Here is a 26,375-nt window from a genome sequence, read left to right on the forward strand (position 1 = left end):
AAAAATAAAAAAGCATGTTCCCCGAGGTCAAACGCGCCCCCCTTGACGGAGCCACGCGCCCCACTATTTGAGAAGCACTGCTCTAGTTTAACGTTGTGCGAGTATGTGTTTGTATGAGCGCATCCCGCAATGGAATGACACACCCATCTCGTGTTATACAGACCCAACCTATGTCTTATGCTGCTATGATGAATACCAGCTACCCTGCTCTTGAGAACAGGTTATAAATAAATGGGAAAGAAAATGAATTGGCAGAAATCAGTATAACACCTAGTTTCTGACTAATAAGACTTTGCCTCTTATCTGCATGTCTAGAATTTACACATTTCATTATCTAACTAGTTTAATCCATATCAGTTGTTGACTATTCCCTCAACACTGGGCAAAAGGCAGAAACCAGTCTAGATTTTTGTTTAAAAAAAGCAAAATGATACCTTGTTGAGCCAGAACAGAAATAGTATGGTTTAGTGAAATAGAAATGTAACTAAAAGTCAACACAGTGGCATTTATTGAAGTTAACATCCACTCATCTATTAACTGAATTATTTTAATTGCAAAGTCTTAAATATAAAGCACAACGAGAATGGGCTACCATATCCTGGATAAAACCCAGCTGCATATGCAAGCCAAGTAGAAAGCCATTGTGGATTAAAATTAAAAAGCATCCCCAGAGAGACTCTTTTCAGCATTACCACTTGTTCTACCAACGACTCTGAGTTTCACAAACATACCACTAGCTTCCTGTTACTTTTAGTCCCTTCACTGAGAGCTCAGGTGCTGTGCTGCATTAGCAAATTAAAATGCAGACAAAGTCCACCATGAAGCTCACAGAATCCCAGGTGTCCTAATTTACCTATATAAAAAATTATCAGTTACCTTTAGAACGCTTCTCAGGCTCAGCCTTGGGTGAATACTCGTCAAAGAGGCACTCCCTCTCCCAGCTCAGCGGCAACTAGTAGTCTTAAAAAAAAAATCAGAAATAAAAAGGAAGGAAGTGGCAAGTGACACATCGTTTGCTAGAGGTTTTTGTCTTTATAAGGTAATGCGCATTGCACTGTAGGTAGTTTTACTTCACTTTCCAGACTAATTCAAATCAAGATGGAGATTTTCTACCTTGAATTTTAAAACTTAGTTTAAAAGAGCCTGTGCCACTGGCTCCACAGCTGCTGTGTGTAAGATACAAAGAACACACAAAACCACTGAAGCAATATGTATGTCAGTTAGCTTCCCTGACTCTGAATAAAATAAAGTGATTTCATCAAATAGGTTCAATTATGAAATATCTATAGTGAAGATGGAAGAAGAAGAATTTCTATACTGCCTACCTACCTGATTGTGTGGCCAGATTGCCTCCTTATCCCTTGTAAAACAGTCTCTCTGTTGACTCTCTGTCTATCATAAATGGCTGCCTTACCCCTCCCAACTCTCATCTCAATGCTTTGTTCTCGGTTCAGTAAACTTTGTTGAAATGCTGTTTATTCCCAAAGTGTCAGGCCACCCTTGGGCATATTTAAAAGTCATGAATGCCCTATAAAATCCTGGAACCATCTATCACCCTTGGGCACTACCCCACAAACCTGTAGTTGTAGGACATTGATTTAAGATTACAGGAGTAATCCAGATAGATGTTTTGCTAGAAGATTATCCTCTACTGCCCTGCTACATCTCTCTTTTGTTTAGTCCTTGACACTGTGAACTAACCTGTGTCCCCTGGTATAGAACAACCTGTAACATAACCAGTGGGGTAAAAATTATCAATATTGTGGCAATGTTCAACACTTTGGACTTTCTGCAGACTAAAGCAAAATAAAAAATGATATATTTTAAAATACATTAATCAGTTTCCTGAATTTCTTTTTCTAATACAAGGTAGTAAAGGGCCTGAACCAATCCAATTGTTAGAAAGAGCAAAGTAGAAACTATCCCTGGACACAGCATATTTATACATCACATTTATACATCCACTACCATTTATGGTAATTTGTCCTCACCAATCAACATGCATATTTTTTTGCACTTAAGACAAAATATTTGTCTATTTCTTTCCAAAAACAGTGTGGAGTTATGGAAGCTGGGGCCTATTCCTGCAGCATCAGGCACAAGGCAGGAAAAACTATGGGAAAGTAGCAAGCCCTGTCAAAGGCCAACTTTCAACATTTAGCCATGCACATCTTTGATATGGATATGATGAAAAAACTAGTATATGGACTAATACCCATACTGACATAAGAAAAAACTCAACATAGGTTTGCCTACTCCAGGATTTGAATCCTGGACCCAGGAGCCATAAGGCGATAACATGAACCACTGTGACACCATGCGACGTGTTATAAAATAACAGCACAAATCCAAATTCAGCTTAAGCTGATTCAGATTTATATTGTACTAGCAAAATACCCGCGCTTCGCAGCGGAGAAGTAGTGTGTTAAAGAGGTTATGAAAAAAAAAAAGGAAACATTTTAAAAATAACGTAACATGATTGTCAATGTAATTGTGTTGTCATTGTTATGAGTGTTGCTGTCTTTTATATATATAATATACACACACACACATATAAACATATATATACATATACATATATACATATCTACATATATATATATACATATACACATCCACATATCAACATATATATATACACATACATACACACACACACACACACACACACACACACACATACATACATATATATATATATATATATATATATATATATACACATATATACACACATATATATATATATATATAGATATATATATATATATATATATTATATAATATATATATACATACATACATATATATAGAGCAAAATACCTGCGCTTCGCAGCGGAGAAGTAGTGTGTTAAAGAGGTTATGAAAAAAAAAAAAGGAAACATTTTAAAAATAACGTAACATGATTGTCAATGTAATTGTGTTGTCATTGTTATGAGTGTTGCTGTCTTTTATATATAGTATATACACACACACACACACATAAAGATATATATACATATACATAATATACATATCTACATATAACATATCTACATATACATACGTATATACACATCCACATAAACATATATATACATATACAAATTTACATATCTACATATATATATATATAGACATACATATATACATTACATACATACACATACATTATATATATATATATATATATATATACTGTATATATATATATACTGTATATATACATATCTACTTATTGGCTCCTGTATTTAGGATATGGCAGGTTGGATAATGGATGAATGGACATTTGTATGCATAGCCCCATTTTCCCGTTTTCGTTTTTTTTCTTTCTTCAGTAATATTTTCAGCAAACCCGGAGCTTGTCAGTTCAAATCGTGGTACTGACACCACTGTGTGACCCTGAGGAAGTCACTTCACCTGCCTGTGCTGCAAAAAACAAAAGTAATGTAACAAATTGTACCTCAGATGTTGTAAGTTGGTGGAATAAAGGCATAAGTCAAATAGATAAATATGTATTATACACATAGGAACTATTCATTTATTTTCAGTTAAGTCATCTGCAGCAAACTTTTATAAATGAGGGTTTCTGATTTTTAGATAGTGCAAACTGTTTCTTCTTCATTGACGTTTTCTCTTGGAGAGCTTTTTTCATTTCATTGAAAATGAAAGCAGCAGCTGCCAAAATATGTAGCTTTCTTATTAATTTTTCAACATTGTGTAAAATAAATGTATAAAGTAACATAAAAGGTTTAAATACTGGTTATCCTTTTACAGTAAAATATTACTAAAGAGATACAAAAAAAGTAAAATGGATATGTTCTTTTTCTTTAAGGAGATTAAATATTACTGAAGAAAGAAAAAAAAAATTAAACAGCCAAATGGGGCTATGCATATGAACTTAAAAGGTTTAAATAAAACAGAAATATATATTTTATTTTTACTTGCTTAACTTGTGGAGGGTGTATCCTGTAGCAAAGCCCTAACTTTTTTCGTGAAAGCCCGTTTCAGTCAATAAGTCTTATGTGTGTGTTTATGTATGTGTGTATATATATGTAGATATGTGTATATGTAGATATGTATATGTATATAAATGTTTATGTGTGTGTGTATATTATATATATAATATATATATATATATATATATATATATATATATATATATATATATATATATATAAAAGACAGCAACACTTATAACAATGACAACACAATTACATTGACAATCATGTTACGTCATTTTTAAAATGTTTCCTTTTTTTTCATAACCTCTTTAACACACTACTCTGCTGCGAAGCGTGGGTATTTTGCTAGTATATATATATATATATATATATATATATATATATACATACATATACACACATACATGCAGTTTCAATAACATAGAAATCAATATAAACATTAACATCATTATCATATGAGAATATGAAGTAATATATAAGAAGCACATTTCATATAAATATAAATTATTAAACAGTAAAATCTTCTTCTGTAATTTGCTACCGTGGCAATTTGTGTGTCTGTCCAGGATTTTAAATCACCTGTAGCTTGCAAACCGTTTCACCTATTGACTTGAAATCTGGTACACATATAGTACGTCACGTCTACTATCCGGTTTATGGGTGATGATTGTATTACTCTTTTTATCTTTATTTTATTTTATTGTAGAATCAACTCCTATCTGCGCACACCAGGGCGGCCGTGGGCGGATGCGTATGGTGTATTCACTCCATGTTATCGTGCATTGCGCTGTCACTGGTATTTTGATAAAAGAATTTGAACAACATATAAGAAGCGTATAAATTATTAAACAGTAAAACATTAACATTTAAGAAGTAAAGTTACATTAAATACAACTTCAGTGCCTTCGGGTATACCTCATTTTTTGTTTGCCCATTACATGCTTAAATGTATACATTTTTTGGTGTACCTACCCGAGAACACGCGACATATAACCGAGCGTGGGAGAAGCATGGATTTTAAACACGCGTTGAGTTCATCTGCAGGTCTCCCTCGTGGAATAACTGGTAATGTTTGACTAAAATCTACAGCGAGTAAAACGACATTACCTCCTTTTTTTTTTTTTTACGATCTCTGAGATCTTGCTTTTTTCGGTTCAAGGCTTCATAAGCTCTTTTATGTTGTATGGTGTACTTATCCCAAACCATCATCTTTGAATGTTGCAAGACTTTCGCCTTGTATGTAGATCGGGGTAATTACATTCATTGCATTCCTAGTCTGAATCACAATCTGATTGTATGGGTGGTTACCTGGCACTGTAGGGTTGCCACCCGTCCTTTAAAATACGGAATCGTGCAGCATTTGAAAATGAAATTGCGCGTCCCGTTTTGAATCAATACGGACGGGATTTGTCCCGTATTTTTTTTATCATTTTTTTTAAAGCAGCGTCTCATGCAAATCATCCCACACGCATTTTATGAAGATGCCTCCTTTCCTACTTATGATTGGGTAATACTTGATGTCATCGTTAGTTTGATTGGTCTTTTTAACTGTCCAGTGAGGAGGGCGGGTCTTTTAAGTACCCGTCTGCAAACTGTTGGCACTGAGATGTGGCACCCGCTGCAGTATGCGTCCCTTATTTTTTTGTATTAAAAGTGGTAACCCTACATGGCAGGTAACACTTAAGTTTGGTCATGAAGTCGTCTAAAATCCGCCACGTGCCCTCTTTTAATTGCGAGAAGCAGATATATATAGCCAAATTCTCGCGGTTCGTTGCGGCGAAGTACGGCTTTTAATTTTTTAATAAGAAAAGAAAACCTTTTTAAACGGATCGAAAATATACCAATAACAATTTGTTAAGGATCAGTTTTTTTGTGAACCTCGCTTTTCACAGCTGTTGTGCTACGGCGTGTGTTTAGTTTATTTGACAGTATGTAGATCGTGGTAATTACATTCATGGCATTCGTTTTCTGAATCACAATCTGACTGTATGGGTGGTTACCTGCCAGGTAACGCTTTTGGTTGGTCAGGAAGTCGCCTTACATCCGCCACGTGCCCTCTTTCTGTTTCCAGAAGCTGATCATAGAATGGATTTAATAGTTTACTTTCAAATAATGCAAAGAGTATGCGACATGTGTTTCTCCCTAATTCTGGGCTCATCAGGCATACACACTCCCTGCATCACCTCTCGTGAATCGAATCTCTATCGTCAGCGCCAGAGTTGAAGCCCCTAACGTTGCGGTCAGCAAGTCGGCTAACATCCGCCATGTGCCGTCTTTCAGTTGCGAGAAGCAGATCATAGAATGGTTGAAACTGTTGCCCATAACGTTGCACCACGGCGTGTGGTTCGTTTATACCTCGTGTCTTCTCATTAAACTTTTATCTCGCGAATATGTTATTGCAATCCGCAGCGGGAGCGTTTCTATAAACTTAATTTAAACTTACGTTTTACACCGTGCTTTGTTTCCCTTATGAACATGCTTGTATGCTTCACTCGCTCCCTTCTGAATTGTTTAATGAATTTTTTGCTCATCGCTGTTTGCGGCCCTTCCGTCATTTCCCCCTACTTCGTTCTTTTATCTCGCGAATATGTTATTGCAATCCTTAACGGGAGCGATTGAATAAACTGATTGAAAATAGTTTTGCATTTACCTTTTTAGTAAAAGGCGAGCTTTTAAGCCTGAGAAATCACCCCGTAAATGCACACGTTTAATTGCACATGTGTTAATATGTATGGTTACACAGTATTAAAAGACAGTGAACAACGTCAGTTACCTTTGTTCCCGCGTTTGATAAAAGGCGAGCTTTTAAGCCTGAGAAATCACCCCGTAAATGCACACGTTTAATTGCACGTGTTAATATGTATGCTTACACAGTATTAAAAGACAGTCAAAAATTAACGTCATTTACCTTCATTCCCGCGTTTGACTCGTGCTGTAAATCTCTTCCTTGTTTTTAGTTCACGTGATTACGTAGGAGGCGTGATGACGCAATACGTGACTCCGCCTCCTCCATTACAGTGTATGGACAAAAAATATGTTCCAGTTATGACCATTACGCGTAGAATTTCGAAATGAAACCTGCCTAACTTTTGTAAGTAAGCTGTAAGGAATGAGCCTGCCAAATTTCAGCCTTCCACCTACACGGGAAGTTCGAGAATTAGTGATGAGTGAGTCAGTCAGTCAGTCAATCAGTCAGTCAGTCAGTCAGTCAGTGAGTCAGTGAGGGCTTTGCCTTTTATTAATATGTATAGATTTCAGCCAGGGTTCTTTACATGGCTGAGGTTCAAATCCTTGTTTAATGTCCTTTTTGTTCATTTTTGAGTTATTTATTTATGTTAATGTTACTTTTGCTAATTATTTTCTTTATTACTGATGAATGTGTTTATTTTGTTTTGTGGGTGGTTCCCAAAGAGGTGGGGCCACCTGCCCATCACCACAAGGGACTGCCCTTAGCCCTGTAAAGATGGGGGTAACCCACAGCTCCTTGTGATTCATTTTGAATGCACTCATGGTGTGGTGAGTTCTCTTGTGTTTAGTCTTGTGTTCTGTGATTTTTCTGGATTTTTGCTTGGCGACTCAATTACCTTTTGTGCTCCAATGAGCTTCTTTGTGCCCTAGGGCATTTTTGAAAAAATGAATATTTTATTTTATAAATATCATGAGCTTACCTTTGTTACTAGCTGGGTTTGACAGTTTCCCCCCTCTAGTGAGCACTTTGGAAGTTATTGGGACTTTTGCTGAATTGATAACAATTTATAGGCACTAGAGTCTATCCCAGGAGTATCATGAGCAAGACAAGAAGTAGTGCCAGATGGGTGACCAGTCCATTACAAGACCTACTCAAACAAACCCCCACATTTACATGGGGCTGGTTTAGAAATACTAATTAACTGTTATACACACACTTCTTTGGAATGTGTGAAGAAACCCAGAACATCCATAAAAAATCCTATAGACATGAAAACTTCAAATCCAGCAGTGACAACATCGGTGCCACTGTGTTACCTGTATCCTAATGCCATTAAACAAGTGATAAAGGAGATTTCACAAGGAAATGGGAGAGAGAGAGAATGAGGTCAAAAAATAAAACAAAAGTGTCTAAAATTCAGAAAGAGAAAGAAAACTAATTGCTTAAGCCCAATAGGTAAACCAGAAACCCAAGTCTCACATAATCACGCAGAAAGTCCAAACTCCATAAATTGATTTTGAAATAACTGATGCATAAGATGGTTTTTAAGAATAACTTATGGTAGCACAACATCTTATTATAGGCTGGGAACAATGATGTAATCCATCACATGTCATGTGACTGGCAATGAGCACAGTGACTAAACAATATAGCCAAAAATATGCAAACATTGATGCTAAAAAGACAAAAGTAGAAGAAAGACACAAGGCTATGAGGAAATAAAAATCTATATATAACACAATCCCTAAATAATCATAATGATCACTATGTTGCCCGTCACATTTATAATTTTTTTAACACTTTCTCTTCAGGGCCACTGTAGAAATATAAGAATATTAAAAAACACAACCAATTTATGAGTTTAAAGAGCTATACTGTTCTAAAATAATGATCATTTAGACCAGTTCACTTTTAAGAGACTTTGTAGATGCATAGCTGGTAGTAGTTATACTAAAGTTTGTAAAGTGACACTTTTAGACAGAGACACTTTAAATCTCACTATCTTAATAATTATGCTAAACTTGCTCCTCAGCTTACTCCTTTAAAGCCCTGTTAAAAATATCAGACAGCAAATTAAGCTGACACAGACCCAGTCAACTTTTACCGCTGTAGCATTTATTTTATAAAACAGAGTTTATATAATATACTGTAGTTGCATATTTGTCTAACATACTGTATGTATTTAAAAATTATGAGTTATTAGCCATGCACATGTCTATGTTTTAATGTATAGTTATTAGATGGGAGAAAATCAGTTTAATTAAATAATGCAGAGATTCCTACACCAAATGCTCTATACAAAATGGCACAAATAAATAGGTGGTTGGGATTAATTTTTGTCTTCATGATGTTGCAATGTAGAACAAGCCTAAAGTATGACATGTAAATTGCAGGCATTGTCATATTTAAAGGAAGGACTCGTTCCACCCTACTTTTAGGGATTTCCTTATGCTTCATCTCTGCATTATAATTTTGTATTTGTTGTTTTGGCTGCTGTTTAATATTAATTCTTATGAAATTTAATCTTTTGTATTCTTTATTTTTTTCTATAATAATCATTAATTTGTACGTAATTTATTAGTTAACTGTTTGCTAACAGTTTTTTTATGTTGATTAATTGTCCATGCTTACCACGTATGCTTTAAAACTTGAGGGAGGGGTGGGTAGGGGCTTACTGGTTGGCATACTGTCATTAGGGCAGTCACTTGAATTCCCTTTATAAGGCCTTCCTAAACTCCAGTGTACTAACGGGTGGAGTGAAGCTTTGTGAATACTGAAACATTCAAATAAATGTACCAGAAGATTCAACACTCTTTTTTCTAAAGACATTTCTGGGCCATTTGTATTAACATTACGCAGAGTTCAATGATGACCTATGAAATATTAGACATGGAAAGCAGCTGATAGACCCTGCTCATAAACGTGGTGATGTAAAAGACATGTAAATGAGCTGTGATGTGATGTATTTTTCTAGTCCATAGCATCGAAAAGTAAAACAGAAAAAAAAGATACAGAAGTAAAAAACATACAACTAACGCGAACAGTCAGAATGTACCATACAACAAGCAACAGCTTTAATAAAATCTATACAAGATACCTCACTCACCATAGTGCTCAGGCTCTTCTTATAAATATTCTCCTTTTAAACTTTATCATTATTGTCACTCCTGTTATTAATATAATACTTAATCCCTGTCAATGGAGTCAATGGAGGCTCTGATCAGGACGCTCGAGAGACTCAGTGAGGAGTCTGAGTGTCTGGGCTTGTGAATGTCCTGGATAAAAACCAAGATCCAGGCCTTTAATGACCTCTTGGGCACAACCATCAGCAGTGTGTCTGTTTGCAGAGAGAATGTCGACCTTGTTGAGAGGTTTACTTACCTTGGCAGAGACATTCATGTCTCTGGTGACTCTTCCTATGAAGTCAGTAGATGGATTGGGAGAGCATGGGGGGTCATGAGGTCCCTGGAAAGGGGTGTGTGGCGCTCCTGATATCTAGGCAAAAGGACGAAAGTCCAAGTCTTTAGAGTTCTGGTGCTTCCTGTCTTGCTATATGGTTGGGAGATAAGGACTTTATCCAGTGACCTGATACGAAGACTGGGCTCCTTTGGTACTGTGTCTCTTCGGAGAATCCTTGGGTACCGTTGGTTTGACTTTGTGTCGAATGAGCGGTTGCTAATGGAGTCCTGAATGAGGCACATTACCTGCATTGTGAGGGAGCGTCAGTTACGGCACTATGGCCATGTGGAGCGTTTCCCAGAGGGTGATGCGGCTCGTAAGATCCTCATTGTTGGGGACCCGAGTGGCTGGACCAGGCAAAGGAGTTGCCCACGTAACACCTGGCTGCGACAGATAGAGGGTCATTTCTGGAGGGTGGGACTGGACTCTGTGTCTGCCTGGGGGGTTGCAAACCGGGATCCCGAGTTATTTCGTCGTGTAGTGGATGCGGCAATGCACTGTACCAGTGCATGCTCCCCAACATGACTTGACTTATAACCCCTGTGTTTTCTTGAGATCACCTTTACTTTCTCTTTGAATGGGGTCCCAGAGCTCCCAATGTTGTATTTGTAAGATTAATAATACTAAGAACAATTCCAAAACAAGTCTTGTTTTTTCTTATAAGTTTTATTTCTTTCTTTTGACTAAATCAAAATCCAGTAGAGGGAAAATGAAGCCTTAAAACATTATTTTATCACAAGACAGGCATGCACATTTGAAGAAGGAGCTGAAATCCTTAAATGAACATACAATGTTATTTTTACATCAAGTAATTAAATTATTAATTTGTTATGAGGGTTATATTTTATGGAGCTCAAAATTAACAAGTTTGCTACTAAGAAAAGACACCCTCACAGTCAGTAACTCGACATGTCACATTCCCTTATCTTACCTTTTTGTACTCTGAACATGGGCCAATCTATGAAGGGAGAGTTGCTTATGTATTAAGAATCTGAATACATCTTATACTGTATATTTACAACTTAAATTGACAAATAATTTTCTTAGGTACTATGGAAGGATCACATAAGAGATCTCATGCATGGAATCATTACATCTTAGAATCACCACAAAAAGTGCAATGAATAATTTATAATCCATCTTCTATTCTTCATTCATTGAAGTCTAGCATTCTGCTATTGTAAATGGAAGATAAGAATGTCTCTGCATCAGATCAAACTGAATCCATCCTAGTGTTGACTTTGCTCACTCTTCTGGACCCAAGATTCAAAACTCTTAGGTCTGGCAATCTCAAATAGATCAGAGAGGCTAAGTGATACCTCCCTGATGATGTTCCACACTATACACATGACACTCTCAGGTACACATTGTTTATATTCAGTCATTACTATCTGTAGATAATAATTATTGTATATTTAGTGTGCAATTGGAATAAACTGCCATTGAAACAGAAACAATTCCATCAACATCAGCCTCATCAACAGCAGCAGCCTCCACTACTAATATCTCTGTGGTGAAAAGAAAACTCAGCAATTCATACAGGGATTGACACTAAGATCCACCTTAGTACTTGTACGAAAGAGCAGCTGGATATCCACTGTAAGCCATTTGTTAGTTAGGTTATGTTAAATTTATAGAAGTATTTTCTTAGTTAAAATGAATGCCAACATATTAGCGTATAGTCAATGAGAAGTTCTATCATAGCCCCCCACAAGCCAAATTATAAATGGAATATTCTAATTATTTTTTATGTCCCTAGGTGAAGCCTATGTAGGTTTGCCATTGAGAAATAACACAGCCTTTAAGTACAGAAAGTAACTGAAATTTAACACAAGAAAGCTAAGATGATAATGAAACAGAGAAGAAACCTTTTTTTTCCTTTTTATTCTTTCTGTGTAATAACCTTTTTCTAAATTTTTGTGGTTTGTTGCTTTTAAATTTTTCTCTAATCCTTTTTAAAATAAACTTTATTGTACTGAGAAATTTCTTTTGTTACACATTTGACTCATGTCAGATCCTACCTTGCTAACTCAGGAGCTGCTCGATTTTGGGAACCTGGAAAAGACGTAGCTACATCGACATCCTTCTACGGATACAGTTGGTGACCAGTAAAAGCACCTTAACTACAAAACAGCATAATAAACTGTTTTCTTAAATAAAAATAATGCCGAGAGTGGCAGCCTTTTCAGCAGCTCCGTGTAGGACTATATGTGTATATGTATTTTTCTACTTTTATTTTTCTATTTTTATTTATTGATCACTCCTACCACTTTATTTTATGTGGATTTGTTCCCTGGACACACTTACTTTTACAACGTGGGCATGGATTTTTACACGCCGAGACTCGCCTATTCAAGTACTCAACTTCGAGCGCTGAGAACAAATGCCAGTGCCGGTGTGGTTCCCTATTTACTTGACGAGGTAAGAAGGCGGTATCGTGGCAGCAGAGCCGGCACTAAGCTAAAAATGAAGCGGCTTGCGAGAAAGTGGCGTTTTAAGCCTTCGGTGCCTTCTGTTATTCTGGGGAATGTGAACTCAGTCTCAAATAAAATCGACGAACTGGCTGCGCTGGTGAAAAATGTCAGAACCTTCAGAGAATGCAGTTTGTTGTGTTTCTGCGAAACGTGGCTAACTAACACCATCCCAGATGCTAATGTGGAGCTACCCGGGTTTAGCACAGTTAGAGCGGACAGAGACGCAAGTACCTGTGGGAAGCACAAAGGAGGAGGACTCGCTCTCTATGTTAATACACGGTGGTGTAACTCTGGACATCCATCCATCCATTTTCCAACCCGCAGAATCCGAACACAGGGTCACGGGGGTCTGCTCTGGACATGTTAAAGTCAAAATCTCCACTTGCTGCAGGGACATCGAACTGTTGGCCGTAAGTCTGCGACCCTATTACTTGCCCAGAGAGTATGGACACGTCATTATTGTCATCGTGTATATTCCTCCTCGGGCGGACGTGGAGACAGCGAGTGACATCATCCATTCTGCTGTTGCTAAGTTACAAACGCAGCACCCCGAGGCACTTGTGCTAATCGCTGGAGACTTTAACCATGTGACGCTGGACAAAACATTACCTGCATTCTCCCAGTATGTGGACTGTAACACCCGGGGAAATAAGACTATTGATTTACTGTATGCAAACGTTAAAGACGCATACAGCGCCACCCCGCTGCCTGCGCTTGGGAAAGGAGATCATAACCTGGATCTGCTTCAGCCTCACTACAAACCAAAAGTGAGAGTCCTACCTGTAACCACACGATCATTCAGGAAGTGGACCCCGGAGGCTGAGAATACTCTGAGAGAACTTTTTGGAACTACAGACTGGGATATCCTGCAGGGATCACATAGTGAGAACATTGAGGAGGTTGTTGACTGCACTACTGACTACATCAACTTCTGTATGGACATTGTAGTTCCAGTAAGAACTGTACGCTGCTATGCTAACAACAAGCCATGGATTACAAGTGACATCAAGGGCCTTTTGAACCAAAAGAAAAGGGCCTTTAAAGAAGGTGATCAGCATGAGCTCAAGCGCGTGCAGAAGGAACTCCTAGTCCAGCTCAGGGCGGCGAAAGAGCAGTACAGGAGAAAGCTGGAGCAGAAGTTGCAGAACAACAGCATGAAGGAAGTGTGGGATGGGATGAAGATCATCACTGGCTGCAGCTCAAAGCGGGGTACCACCATCGAGAGAGACGTGAAGAGAGCAAACCAAATGAACATCTTCTTTAACAGGTTTGACCACCCTAACCCACTCTCACCTCGGAGTACTGCACTCTGTACACATCCTTCTGCTGATACCAACATAGGAGAGACATCCCCACCCACAATTACAGCAGCGCAAGTGAGCAGAGAGCTGAGGAAACTTCGTGCCAGCAAAGCAGCAGGTCCAGATGGAGTATCGCCACGACTGCTGAAGGTCTGTGCATCAGAGCTGGGGGGTCCTCTACAGCGCATCTTCAACCTGAGCCTGGAACAGGGGAAAGTCCCGAGGCTTTGGAAAACATCTTGCATCACCCCAGTCCCAAATGTATCACGTCCTGGTGAGCTGAATGACTTCCGGCCTGTCGCTCTAACATCACATGTGATGAAGACCATGGAGCGGCTGCTGCTTCACCACCTGAGGCCACAGGTCCAACATGCCCTCGACCCTCTGCAGTTCGCATACCAGGAGAAGGTGGGAGCGGAAGATGCCATCATCTATATGCTACACTGATCCCTCTCCCACTTGGACAGAGGCAATGGCGCTGTAAGAATTATGTTTCTAGACTTCTCTAGCGCCTTCAACACCATCCAACCTCTGCTCCTTAGGGACAAGATGACAGAGATGGGAGTAGATTCATCGGGAATTGCAGATCTGACATTGTGGTCAGCAACACAGGAGCGCCGCAGGGGACTGTACTTTCTCCGGTCCTGTTCAGCCTATATACATCGGACTTCCAATATAACTCGGAGTCCTGCCACGTGCAAAAGTTTGCTGACGACACTGCTATCGTGGGCTGCATCAGGAGTGGGCAGGAGGAGGAGTATAGAAACCTCATCAAGGACTTTGTTAAATGGTGCGACTTAAACCACCTACAACTGAACACCAGCAAAACCAAGGAACTGGTGGTGGATTTTAGGAGAACCAGGCCCCTCATGGACCCCGTGATCATCAGAGGTGACTGTGTGCAGAGAGTGCAGACCTATAAATACCTGGGAGTGCAGCTGGACGATAAATTGGACTGGACTGCCAATACTGATTCTCTGTGCAAGAAAGGACAGAGCCGTCTGTACTTCCTTAGAAGACTGGCATCCTTCAACATCTGCAGTAAGATGCTGCAGATGTTCTATCAGATGGTTGTGGCGAGTGCCCTCTTCTACGCAGTGGTGTGCTGGGGAGGCAGCATTAAGAAGAAGGATGCCTCACGCCTGGACAAACTGGTGAGGAAGGCAGGCTATATTGTTGGCATAGAGCTGGACGGTTTGACATCCGTAGCAGAGCAACGGGCACTCAGCAGGCTCCTATCAATTATGGATAATCCACTACATCCATTAAACAGTGTCATCTCCAGACAGAGGAGCAGTTTCAGCGACAGACTGCTGTCTCTGTCCTGCTCCACTGACAGACTGAGAAGATCATTCCTCCCCCAAACTATGCGACTCTTCAATTCCACCAGAGGGGGTAAACGTTGAACATTATTCAAGTTATTGTCTGTTTTTTACCTGCATTTTTTTTTATTACTCTTTAATTTAATATTTTTTGCTGCTGGAGTATGTGAATTTCCCCCTGGGATTAATAAAGTATCTATCTATCTATCTATCTATCTATCTATCTATCTATCTATCTATCTATCTATCTATCTATCTATCTATCTATCTATCTATCTATCTATCTATCTATCTATCTATCTATCTATCTATCTATCTAACCCATCTTCAAGCACAACACATTACACATATTTACATTAGCTATAGACTAATCAATAATGAAAATGATAACAGCAGTGACAATGATGACAACTGGCAAAATTATTGAGATTGGACCAAGTATAATGATATTGAGGGGTTGTGATTCGTATTACTAAAGCACTTTTTGCAGCATTATGCATTCTCCTGGTTGCAATTTCAATTTTATTTTTCTGGTGAAATTACTTCAAATGTATTGATGATCCACAAAATTTGTTTCATTAATCACAGCTCTGTTGAATTTTTGAAACCTAGTGGTGACATACATAGTTAGTAATAAATGTGAAGCAAAGTTTTGAAACTCTGGGGTGGCGTGTAGTTAAAACAAAATACACATTAACAGTTCATATAAAGCTCAATGAATAAGGTTTAGAAACCCTGAAACTCTGTCAATGTAGTTCAATGATAAAGTGAGAAAAAACAGTCCATATTGTTACTGCTGACTGGTCATCATTATTGAAGATGCTGTCTGATACTGAATATTAAAATTTTAAAGAAACATACAAAGAGTTTCACTGCAAAATGCGTTAAACTTCATATTCAAAGTTTTTGGAACAACTGGTGTTAAAAGATTGCTGATCAAAACTTCCATACCACAGTGAAGATACACGGTATTTTATAAAAACAGTAAATAAGCTAATATTCACGTTTTTGTTTCATAAATGCAACTTCCAGCATGACAGTGTGAATTTTCATGGTAAAAGCATCAGACAAGTGCTTTACTTACTTTTATTTAATTATTGATTATGTATTGTTAAGCATTGTTTAAGGAGGTGTTAAGTATAAGGCCATGTGTATGGGTTATTGCATTCTTAACTCCATTTAGACTTTATGCTGAAACTAGGGGGCTTCGCCCCCTGCTCGCTTCCCTCGACAGCCCCTGGTGTTGGGTAACCCGAAATACATTGATGTATGTATGAGATATATTGGAGTGTAAAGGTGTAGATGACGAACAAAGGAAGTAAAGAACCCATAGCATGGCACATTAGAAAGATATATTGGAATATTTCTTTATACACAACATTTGTAGTAAAGATGGTGTGTTGTCCTTGAATGAGTTTTCCTTGGTATGGAGTATCTACAACTTTAACTTTAATGTCAGATGAACGCCGAACTCTTGAGAAGGCTACATAAAGTTGTCTATGTCCAAGTACAGGCTCAGAGAGGTATATGCCAACTCTGTCCATGGTTTGTCCTTGGGATTTGTTGATCGTCATGGCAAATGCAGGTTTAATGGGAAATTGGCGTCATTTAAGTGTAAAAGGTAATTCCAGGTAAGAACCTGGAACGTCAACTGTAGGAATCAAAACAGTATTGTTAGAATGTGATCCTGTAAGTACTTTTGTAGACTTAGCTAATGGGTGACCGTTTATGACTTCAGCGATGTTTCTCATTATCAGCTCTGTGTATTGCTTGTTTTCAGGAAGGGTCTGCCATTGCCAGCTGGTGGCCTTATATTTACCCCGGTAGATGCAAAAGGAAATGAACTATTGTAGGATCCAATGCAGTCCATAAAGTTTTTACTTTCGGGTACATTGTTAGTTAGAAGCTTCCATAGATATTCAGGAAAGTCATCTAAAGGAGGCAGTCTAACCTGACCCTTTTGACAACAACGTGTAAACTCATTAGTTGTATTGCCAGTTGTTTCTTCAGGGAAGTGAATGACAATGACAGCAAATGATATTCATTAATCCTAATGAATGTTCATTAATAGTGGACTCATTACAGAATGCGTTGTCAGCTAATTGGCTGAATTGTTTAGCGGCTGTTTGTCATTCCTTTCTTTGCCATTTATGTATTGCCTCTGCTGTTTGAGAGTTGTGTTGTAGGCGCCTGCGTTCATTAATTGTATTCAGGCAGGCTCGTTTCTGTATGTCTGTCAGTTGAGATGTTTCGTTTTGGAGCTGTGACTTCTTTGGTTGCGTTGTTTGAGAAGTGCGTTGTAGGCGCCTGCGTTCATTGATTTTATCCAGGCGGGCTCGTGTGTGTATCTCCGTCAGTTGTGGTGTTTCATTTTGAACCCGTGCTTGCTTTGCTTCCGCAGTTTCAGATGCGCGTTGTAGGCGTCTATGTTCATTGTATTTGTCCACGCAGGCTCGTGTTTGTAGCTCCGTTAGTTGAGCTGTTTGGTTTCGGAGCCGAGACAGTTTTGCTTCGAAGGTTTCAGATGCGCGTTGTAGGCGCCCACGTTTAATGAACACTTAATCCAAATGGAAAAGAAGTGTATTGCCCTTCATAATTCAGGGAATGGTTATAAAAAAATAGCTACTCGCCTGAAAATGCCCATTTCTACAGTTAGTGTTAATGGTAAAAAAGGTAGTCATCAACTGGAACTGTGACAAACTTGCCTGGAAGTGGACCCAAGTTTATTTTACCACCATGTACAGTGCGAAGGATGGTAAGAGAGGCAATAATATCTCCAAGGATCACTCTTGGGGAATTGCAAGAAAAAGTAAAATCTTCGGGTTATCAAGTCTCCAGAACCACCATCAGATGGCATCTTCATGCCAACAGATTATTTGGAAGGTATGCCACAAAGAAGCCTTTTCTTCCAGTTATCCGAAAATGTAAGTACTTGGAGTTTGTAAAACGTTGCTACAACTTTGACTTGGAACTGTGTTCTATGGTCTGATGAAGCAAAAATTGAACTTTTTGGCAATAAACACGCAAAGTGGGTTTGGTGTAAAAAGAAGGATGGCTATTGTGACACATATGTTGTTATTAAAAATACTTATTTTTTTGATGACGGCTTTGTTTTTCTTTGGATGAACTTGTTTCAGTTAAAAGTCAGATATTTCTCATTTTTATAGTGCAAGATGGCAAACAGTGATTGTTTTCTAACCCTTCTTACTAAATTTTACAAGGGGTGCCAAAAATAGTGGAGGACACTGTATAAATAGATATAGATATATATAGATATAGATATATAAATATATATAGTAACGTAAATTGAAAGTTAAAAAAATTAAGGACATACCGTATGAAGGACTGTATCAGAGAAGAGGCAAGAAGACATATCTAAATACAAAAATGCACACAAATATTTTCTTTTTAAAAATAACATCAGTGCAAGTACAGGTTAACATAACTAAGCCTGCCCATTTATTAGTTTGTTCATTTGATGGACCTCTCTTGAAGTGATGTTACTAGTCCAGCACACCATTGCATAGAAAATCGCAATGGCCATGACAGAGTTGTAGAAGATGTGAAAGATGTCACTTTACACATTAAAAGAACATAGTCTCCTAAGAAAAAAGAGCCTGCTCTGTCCTTTCTTATATAGTTCCTCTGTGTTCTTGAGTTCAGTCCAACCTGTCAATGATGAGGACCCGCACCACCTCTACATCCATTCCCTGAATAGTGACTGGAAATGGAGGCACTTTGGTGTGGTGAAGGTCTATAACCAGTTCATTACTTTTGCTGATGTCAAGGTGCAGACAATTGTCTTTACACCAAGAAACAAAGATATCCACCTGTCTGAATTATGAGATGACAAGGGGGCTTCGCCCCCTGCTCGCTTCGCTCGCCTACCCCCGGCGTTTTGAACCCGTGCCCGCTGGGCAGCCACGTGTGAGGATGACGCATGTTTAATACAGAGCGTTCGCCCGTGTCACTCTGGGGCCCCCCCCTGTTAATACGGAGCTCCGTCCGTACTATTATGCGGTGCATTGTGGACTACTGCGGACCCCGTAGTGTTTCCCGTTTCAGTTTGTATCTCGGTCAGTCGAGCTTTTGTTTTTGAAGCTTTTGAATTCCGGTTTTCATTATCAGTAACCTGCTGTCCATTTGTTTGGCCTCCTCGTTTAACCTGTTTATGACGTTTTACTTTGCTTTCTACTCTGTCTTTCATTTCTGACCTTGCTTTATTTTGCTTTTGTTTCAATGACACCTGGTCCGTGGTGAATATATTTTCCCTTTTTCGAGTAATAATTTTCATTTGTTTGCGAAACTGTGATGTTTATCATACGTTAATAACGCATCACTGTAATGTGATTCACCTATGCTGTATAGTTTGGACGTGTGAGGATGACGTATGTTTAATATGGAGCGTTCGCCCGTGTCACTCTGGGTCTCCTCACTGTTACTACGAAGCTCTTTCCGAACTATTATGCGGTGCATTGCGGAGCAGTGCGGACTCTGTAGTGTTTCCCGTTTCACTTCGTATCTCGTTTAGTCGAACTCTTTGTTTTTGGAGCAGTGCCTGTCTGGTCTGCGGCATTTCAGACGCATGTTGTAGGCGCCTGCGTTCATTAATTATATCCAGGCAGGTGCGTGTTTGTATCTCAGTCACTCGAGCTGTGTCGTGTTGAATCCGTGCCTGCTTTGCCTACGCAGTTTGAGACGCGCGTTGTAGACATCCACGTTCATTAGATCTGTCCACGCGGGGTGGGTGTCGAAGCTGTGTTAGTTGTTGAGCTGTTTGGTTTTGGAGCTGAGACAGTGTTGCTTCCGCAGTTTCAGACGCGTGTCCGTACCATCTCGGGTTTGATGTATGAATCTTTGTGGACTCCGTAGTGTGTCTCGTTTCACTCTGGGGCGGGGCGTTGACTCCTCTTGTTTTACTATGTCTCCTCCTGCGACTTCACTACGCATTAGTGCCACTCACAATATGGCGTCGACGCCTGCGCCTTCCGTATTATGTCGGTTTTTACCATGCTGTGTAGGCGCCTTTGCCTTTTGTACTTTACCGCGCCTTCCGACGCACGATGTGGACGTTTAACTGTTGTTGTTTCTGCCTTTATATTCTGTATCTCGGTGTGCATGTGTTTCGTGCCTAGGTTTTTTTGAAGCTGTTGCATTCCAGTTTTCATCATTTGTAACCCGCTCTCCTTGTGTTCGTCCCCGTTCTTTAATCCCTTTATAAAGTTCTACTTTGTTTCCTACTCTGTGTTTTATTTCTGACCTCGCTTTATCCTGCTTGCGTCACGTCAGACGGTTCGTAGTCTCTCTTGTTTTACTCTGGGGAGGGGGGCTTTGTTCTGTAACCTGCTCTCCATGTGTTTGTCCCTGTTCTTTAACCTCTTTATGACGTTTTACTTTGTTTCCTACTCTGACGGTTCGTAGTCTCTCCCGTTTCACTCTGGGGGGGGGGGGGGGCTTTGTGTGGCACTTGCGCACTATGTCTTTTGCGTCCACGGGCAGGTCCCTGTGTCCATATCCGGTTTACCTTTCTCGTTTAGTAATATGGATAGAGACAATATACAGGCTGTGCCAGTTTTTACTATGTTTTTTCCCATTGAAATGCTCTTTTTTGCTGTTTTTTTAACTGCACATGAACAGATGAGTATTTGTTAATTATATTTTCATTAGTGGTTTAGAAATTTAGTATAAAAAAGTATGTGTGTGCATTTACTTTAAGGTAGTTGTAACAGAAGATGGCAGTGGACTGAGGTGTCACCGGGATAGATGACATTCCTGTTTCTGGATGGTACTATAAAACGGGTGGATCGGGGAGACAGCAATCCAAGACTGCATACTTCCCTGATACACTCCTGGACTGGTCCACATATAACCATAGGGTATGTTGGGAACTGTAGTCTCACTGGCCACCCTGTTGGGTGCCATAGGGAAGAAAAATCCTTGCATCGAGGAGCTTCTTCATGACCCAGAAGTGCTTATGCTGTGCAATACTGTGGCACTGGAACTACTCCCGAGTCCAGCATAAAAAGGGCTGTCTCAGTTTAGTCGTGGAGTTGGATGTAGAGGAAGGACAAAACTTGTCAGAGAGGACTGGAGGAGAAAAAGTAAGAGAAGAAAAGAAATCCTAATGAAGAAACCTATGTTATTTTTAACAATAAAAAAAGTTTAACGTGAAGATTGTTGTGGTGTAATATTGTGTCTGGGGTTTTGGGGCTTTGCTATGTGGCCTACAGACCATAGTACAGTAGTAGGATGAATGATGTATGCATGAGGAAGTTTATGGCTCTTATTTAGCCAAGTTTACATAAGAAATCATGAAATTTACTTTCTCAGTTGTATCCATAGAAAATATTTAAAAATAAAAAGGTTCATAGTCATACAATAAAGAAAAACTCAAAAGTTACAACATTCAAACAACACCTATGACTAATTTTCTAATTTGATGTTTAAAATATTTCATGGATATATATTAGTCACACTTTCTAAAACGTTGCCTAGGTTTATGGACTCTCTCTACAAAGACTCTCTCTGCACTCCTTCAGTTTTTGTCTTAAAAGACTGAATGGAATTAAGGTAAACAGAAGCAATAATAATCTTAAAATTGCATTCTTTAATGCTTTATGTAATTAAACTGGAAATATGTACTACCATACAAATAACATGACCAAGACAGGTTAGAGAAAGTGTACCAACAGGCAAAATGCGGTTTGGTGCTCATTTGGATTTGTAAGGGGAGTGCTTAATTATGATTATACTTTTCCATATTTTGAAATTCTCTGATGTAATGCTAGTATTAGCGTACACTTCTTTACCTTTCACCCACTTTAACACTGCCAGTATAAATGGCATCTCTAATGCACTATAAAGAATTCCTACACAGACACTTAAATAATACAGATTACATCATTAGTGCACTGTAGATAGCACTTTACGCATAACAAACCAGCAATGACAACAAAAAATAAAGAAAACCATTAACCACAAACTCAACATCAAAACCACCCAGCAATGTTACTAACAGTGTTACTGATAGCTGTACTATACTTTATAGCTTGGGTTCCTGGTTGGCAACCCCCCAGGCAGACACACGGGCCAGTCCCACCACTGGGAAATGACATCTATCTGCCACAGATGGTTGTTACATGGGCATCCCCTTGGCCTGGTCCATTCACTTGGGTCCTCAACAATAAGTATTTTGTGAGTGGGATCACCCTCAGTGAATCGCTCTACATGGTCATAGTGCCGTAACTGACACTTCCTCACAAAGCAAGTAATGTGCCTCATCTGGGACTCAAACCAGCAGTACCCAAGGATCCTCCAAAGAGACATGGTACCGAAGCAGTCCACCCTTCATCTCAGGTCACTGGATAGCATCCATGTCTCGCAACCATTTAGCAAAACTTTTGCAGAGATATAGGGATCGCCACACACCCCTTTCCAGTGACCTTTTTGACCCCTTCATGCACTCACAAACCATCTACTGACTTCACAGGAAGAGCCACCACAGGTAAGTAAACCTCTCAACAAGGTTGACATTCTCTCTGTAGACAGACACATTGATGATGGCTGTGCCCAAGAGCTCATTAAAGGCCTGGATCCTGGTTTTTCTCCAATTACAGTGGAAAGAGTCAATCAAGAAAACATAAATCAATAAATATTAAGCTGTCTGATGCATTATGGGCATGGGTCTGGCTCATTTTGAGATATAATATCTGGAACGCTATCTGTCCATCAGTTAGTAATCTATTAATTTAGTCTGTGTCATCAAATCTGCCTTACATATACCCATGATGTGAGCTACTCTCATCTGTGTATGATTAAACTCACACTATGAAGTAAAGGAGTGAACACCTCATGCAAATCTTTCGAAAAATGTCTTTATTCTTACACTGTATCTACAAAACTGACCTTCTGCAATTAGCCATTTTATCTATAAATAAATTGCACTTATGCTCAGACTGAAACTGAGAGGAAACTGACTGATGCACAAAGTAACTGAAATATAAATGTGCTTGCTTTATGTATTTAATTTGTTACTAAATTAACTCATTCTCTGTGCAGAAAATTCTGCTACAGGCAGCTGCAAATTAAAAAGGTCTTTTTATTCAGTCTCTTTTTCCTACATTGTTACAGATTACCTATTGCTTTGTGAACACACTCTGTTACAGTACCTCAGTGCTTTTGAACATATATTGCACACTCATTTGCAGTATGAACAAACAGCAGCAATAAATACAGTGGAAATTACTGACATGAAATGATTTAATAATGTTCAGTAATAATATTTTATCATGGTTTATTTCTTGGCTAAAGGAGTATTCCTTTTGCTAAGCACACATGCTTGGGTGCTAAATGATGGCTGTACAGTACTGGATTGTGTGATCGTATCTCATGTAAACCATGTAAGGAGGGTATCAAGACAAGACATAAGGTGAAGTGATATCTCTGTCCAAGCACTAAAGAATAATGAAAAACTGCTTGACATTGTCATTCATTTTTTAACTGTACAAAGTTTTTGATTGGCATTCAAGAGTGAGATAATCCATAGTAGGCATTTGCATTTATAGCAAGACATTGTTCAATTTCCTTTTACAATATTTTGAAAAAAGTATTCAACCCCATTACCATTATTTTATTTTTGAATTCGAGGTAGATTCAGTTAATATTTTTCCTCAGTGATTTATAAAGTTATGTGCACCACAGAACATCAAATGAACATCTTACAGATTTGCCAATGACATGTGCAGAACTGGAAAAATGCAAAACTATCGCTAAGCTCTCTAACTCTGGCCATTTTCAGGACAATAACAGCATGTCTTAGGGAGACTACTGCAAGGTAAATAGTCCAATAACTAATAAAATTAGTTACAGAAATTGGTGGTGGAAATTAATAATACTGTTCATAAATCAACAACTTCTAGGTTTGCTCAGAAAGGCATTTGTGGGGAAGTGGTAAAGAAATTGCTCAGGCTGAAAAACAAACATTCTAATCATCAAAGTGTTTGAAAAATCACCTTGAAAATACTGCAGATAAAGTCTTGTTAGCTGATGAGACTAAAGTAGAAATCTTTATGAGTGGTGCAAATCAAACACTGAACTCCATTGTAGTAGCTACATGGTGATGTGATTTTGTTTTTCAGTAGCTAATACCGGAAAACACTGTCAGGACTGATGTAGAGATATATGGGGCATAGCAATGAACAATTTTCTTCTTCCTCTGTTGGCTGCTCCCATTAGGGGTTGCCACAGCGGATCATCTTCTTCCATATCTTTCTGTCCTCTGCATCTTGCTCTCTCACACTCATCACCTGCATGTCCTCTCTCACCACATCCATAAACCTTCGCTTAGGCCTTCCTCTTTACCTCTTCCCTGGCAGCTCTATCCTTAGCATCCTTCTCCCAATATACCCAGCATCTCTCTTCTGCACATGTCCAAACCAACGTAATCTCGCCTCTCTGACTTTGTCTCCCAACCGTCCAACCTGAGCCGACCCTCTAATGTCCTCATTTCTAATCCTATCCATCCTCGTCACACCCAGTGCAAATCTTAGCATCTTTAACTCTGCCACCTCCAGCTCTGTTTCCTGCTTTCTGGTCATTGCCACCATCTCCAACCCATATAGCATAGCTGGTCTCACTACCGTCCTGTAGACCTTCCCTTTCACTCTTGCTCGTACCCATTTGTCACAAATTACTCCTGACACTCTTCTCCACCCATTCCACCCTGCCTGCACTCTCTTTTTCACCTCTCTTCCACAATCCCCACTACTCTGTACTGTTGATCCCAAGTATTTAAACTCATCCACCTTCACCAACTCTACTCCCTGCATCCTTACCATTCCACTGACCTCCCTCTCATTTACACACATGTATTCTGTCTTGTCCCTACTGATCTTCATTCCTCTCCTCTCTAGAGCATATCTCCACCTCTCCAGGGTCTCCTCAACCTGCTCCCTAATATCGCTACAGATCACAATGTCATCAGCAAACATTATAGTCCACGGGGACTCCTGTCTAATTTCGTCTGTCAACCTGTGATGCTCTTTCTTGGCATGAAACCATACTGCTGCTCACTAATCATCACCTCACTTCTTAACCTAGCTTCCACTACTCTTTCCCATAACTTCATGCTGTGGCTCATCAATTTTAATCCCCTGTAGTTACTACAGTCTTGCACATCCCCCTTATTCTTAACTATCAGCACCAGTACACTTCTTCTCCACTCCTCAGGCATCCTCTCACTTTCCAAGATTCCATTAAACAATCTGGTTAAAAATTCCACTGCCATTTCTCCTAAACATCTCCATGCTTCCATAGGTATGTCATCTGGACCAACGGCCTTTCCATTTTTCATCCTCTTCATAGCTGTCATTATTGGATTAAAACCTGCACTTATCTGTTAAAAAACTGAAACTAAAGAAAATGTGTGTTTTAAAAGGACAGTGATCCCAAGTCACCTGCCAGTACAATAATGCTAAAATAAAGAAAACAGATTTCCTGTGTGGCTTAGTTAGAGCCCTGACCTGAAAATCCCTGAAAATCTGTGACATGACTTTAAAATTGTTGTTCAATTATTTCTCTTTTACTATATGATCATAAATTTATTACCTAGAGACATAATTGGGATGACTGTGTTTATATTGGGTTAGGAAAAGTTAATAGAGGATTGCTCAAATGTTATGCTCTGTAGAGAAGGTTCAACAAAGTGCTGAGTCTTGAAGATTAATATTTTTAAAATTTGACATTACAGTTTTGTTTTTTTAAACGCCACTCTTGTTCCCTCTTGGGTGATATTATATATAAATAATTAGATGGCAACTTAATAGGTTTTCAAGCTAAAGCATTTGTTGTAAATTTTAAAAGTTTACTGTCATAGAGATCCAGTTCCTAATGAGACAAAATGATGAAATTTAAAGGACAGATTATTCTTCTCTGTTTTAAAAGTACAATCGTAAATAAATCAAAATGCACAGCTGGCTTGCTTTAGGTGCAATGCAATTGTCTTTAAAATTGTCCCATTTGACCATTGTCTAAATAATGTTGTGCCTACAGTGAATTTTCAGCATTTGTATCACCTAACATACTGCATCTGTTAAAAAGGGAGAAAAAAGTTAATCTAAGGAAAAAAAATGAAATTATACTTTCAAATGCAATGATATGGGTGCTTTATTCAGTCTATCTTTTATGTT

At 38.9% G+C, this 26,375-nt stretch overlaps 1 protein-coding gene across 2 annotated transcripts in view; it reads right to left on the reverse strand.

The window, feature by feature from the left end:
* Positions 1-26,375, reverse strand: part of LOC114650198 (plastin-2) — a 90,737-nt gene that overhangs the window by 48,837 nt on the left and 15,525 nt on the right. The window contains exon 2 of one of the 2 annotated variants that reach the window (XM_028799685.2): positions 877-960. The exons of the other annotated variant lie outside the window; for it this stretch is intronic. The gene's annotated coding sequence lies outside the window, so the exon portion shown is untranslated. The remainder of the gene's footprint in view (positions 1-876; positions 961-26,375) is intronic. 2 annotated transcript variants of the gene reach the window in all.

The sequence above is a fragment of the Erpetoichthys calabaricus genome, chromosome 4 (genome assembly GCF_900747795.2).
Source record: "Erpetoichthys calabaricus chromosome 4, fErpCal1.3, whole genome shotgun sequence".
Lineage (NCBI taxonomy): Eukaryota > Metazoa > Chordata > Cladistia > Polypteriformes > Polypteridae > Erpetoichthys > Erpetoichthys calabaricus.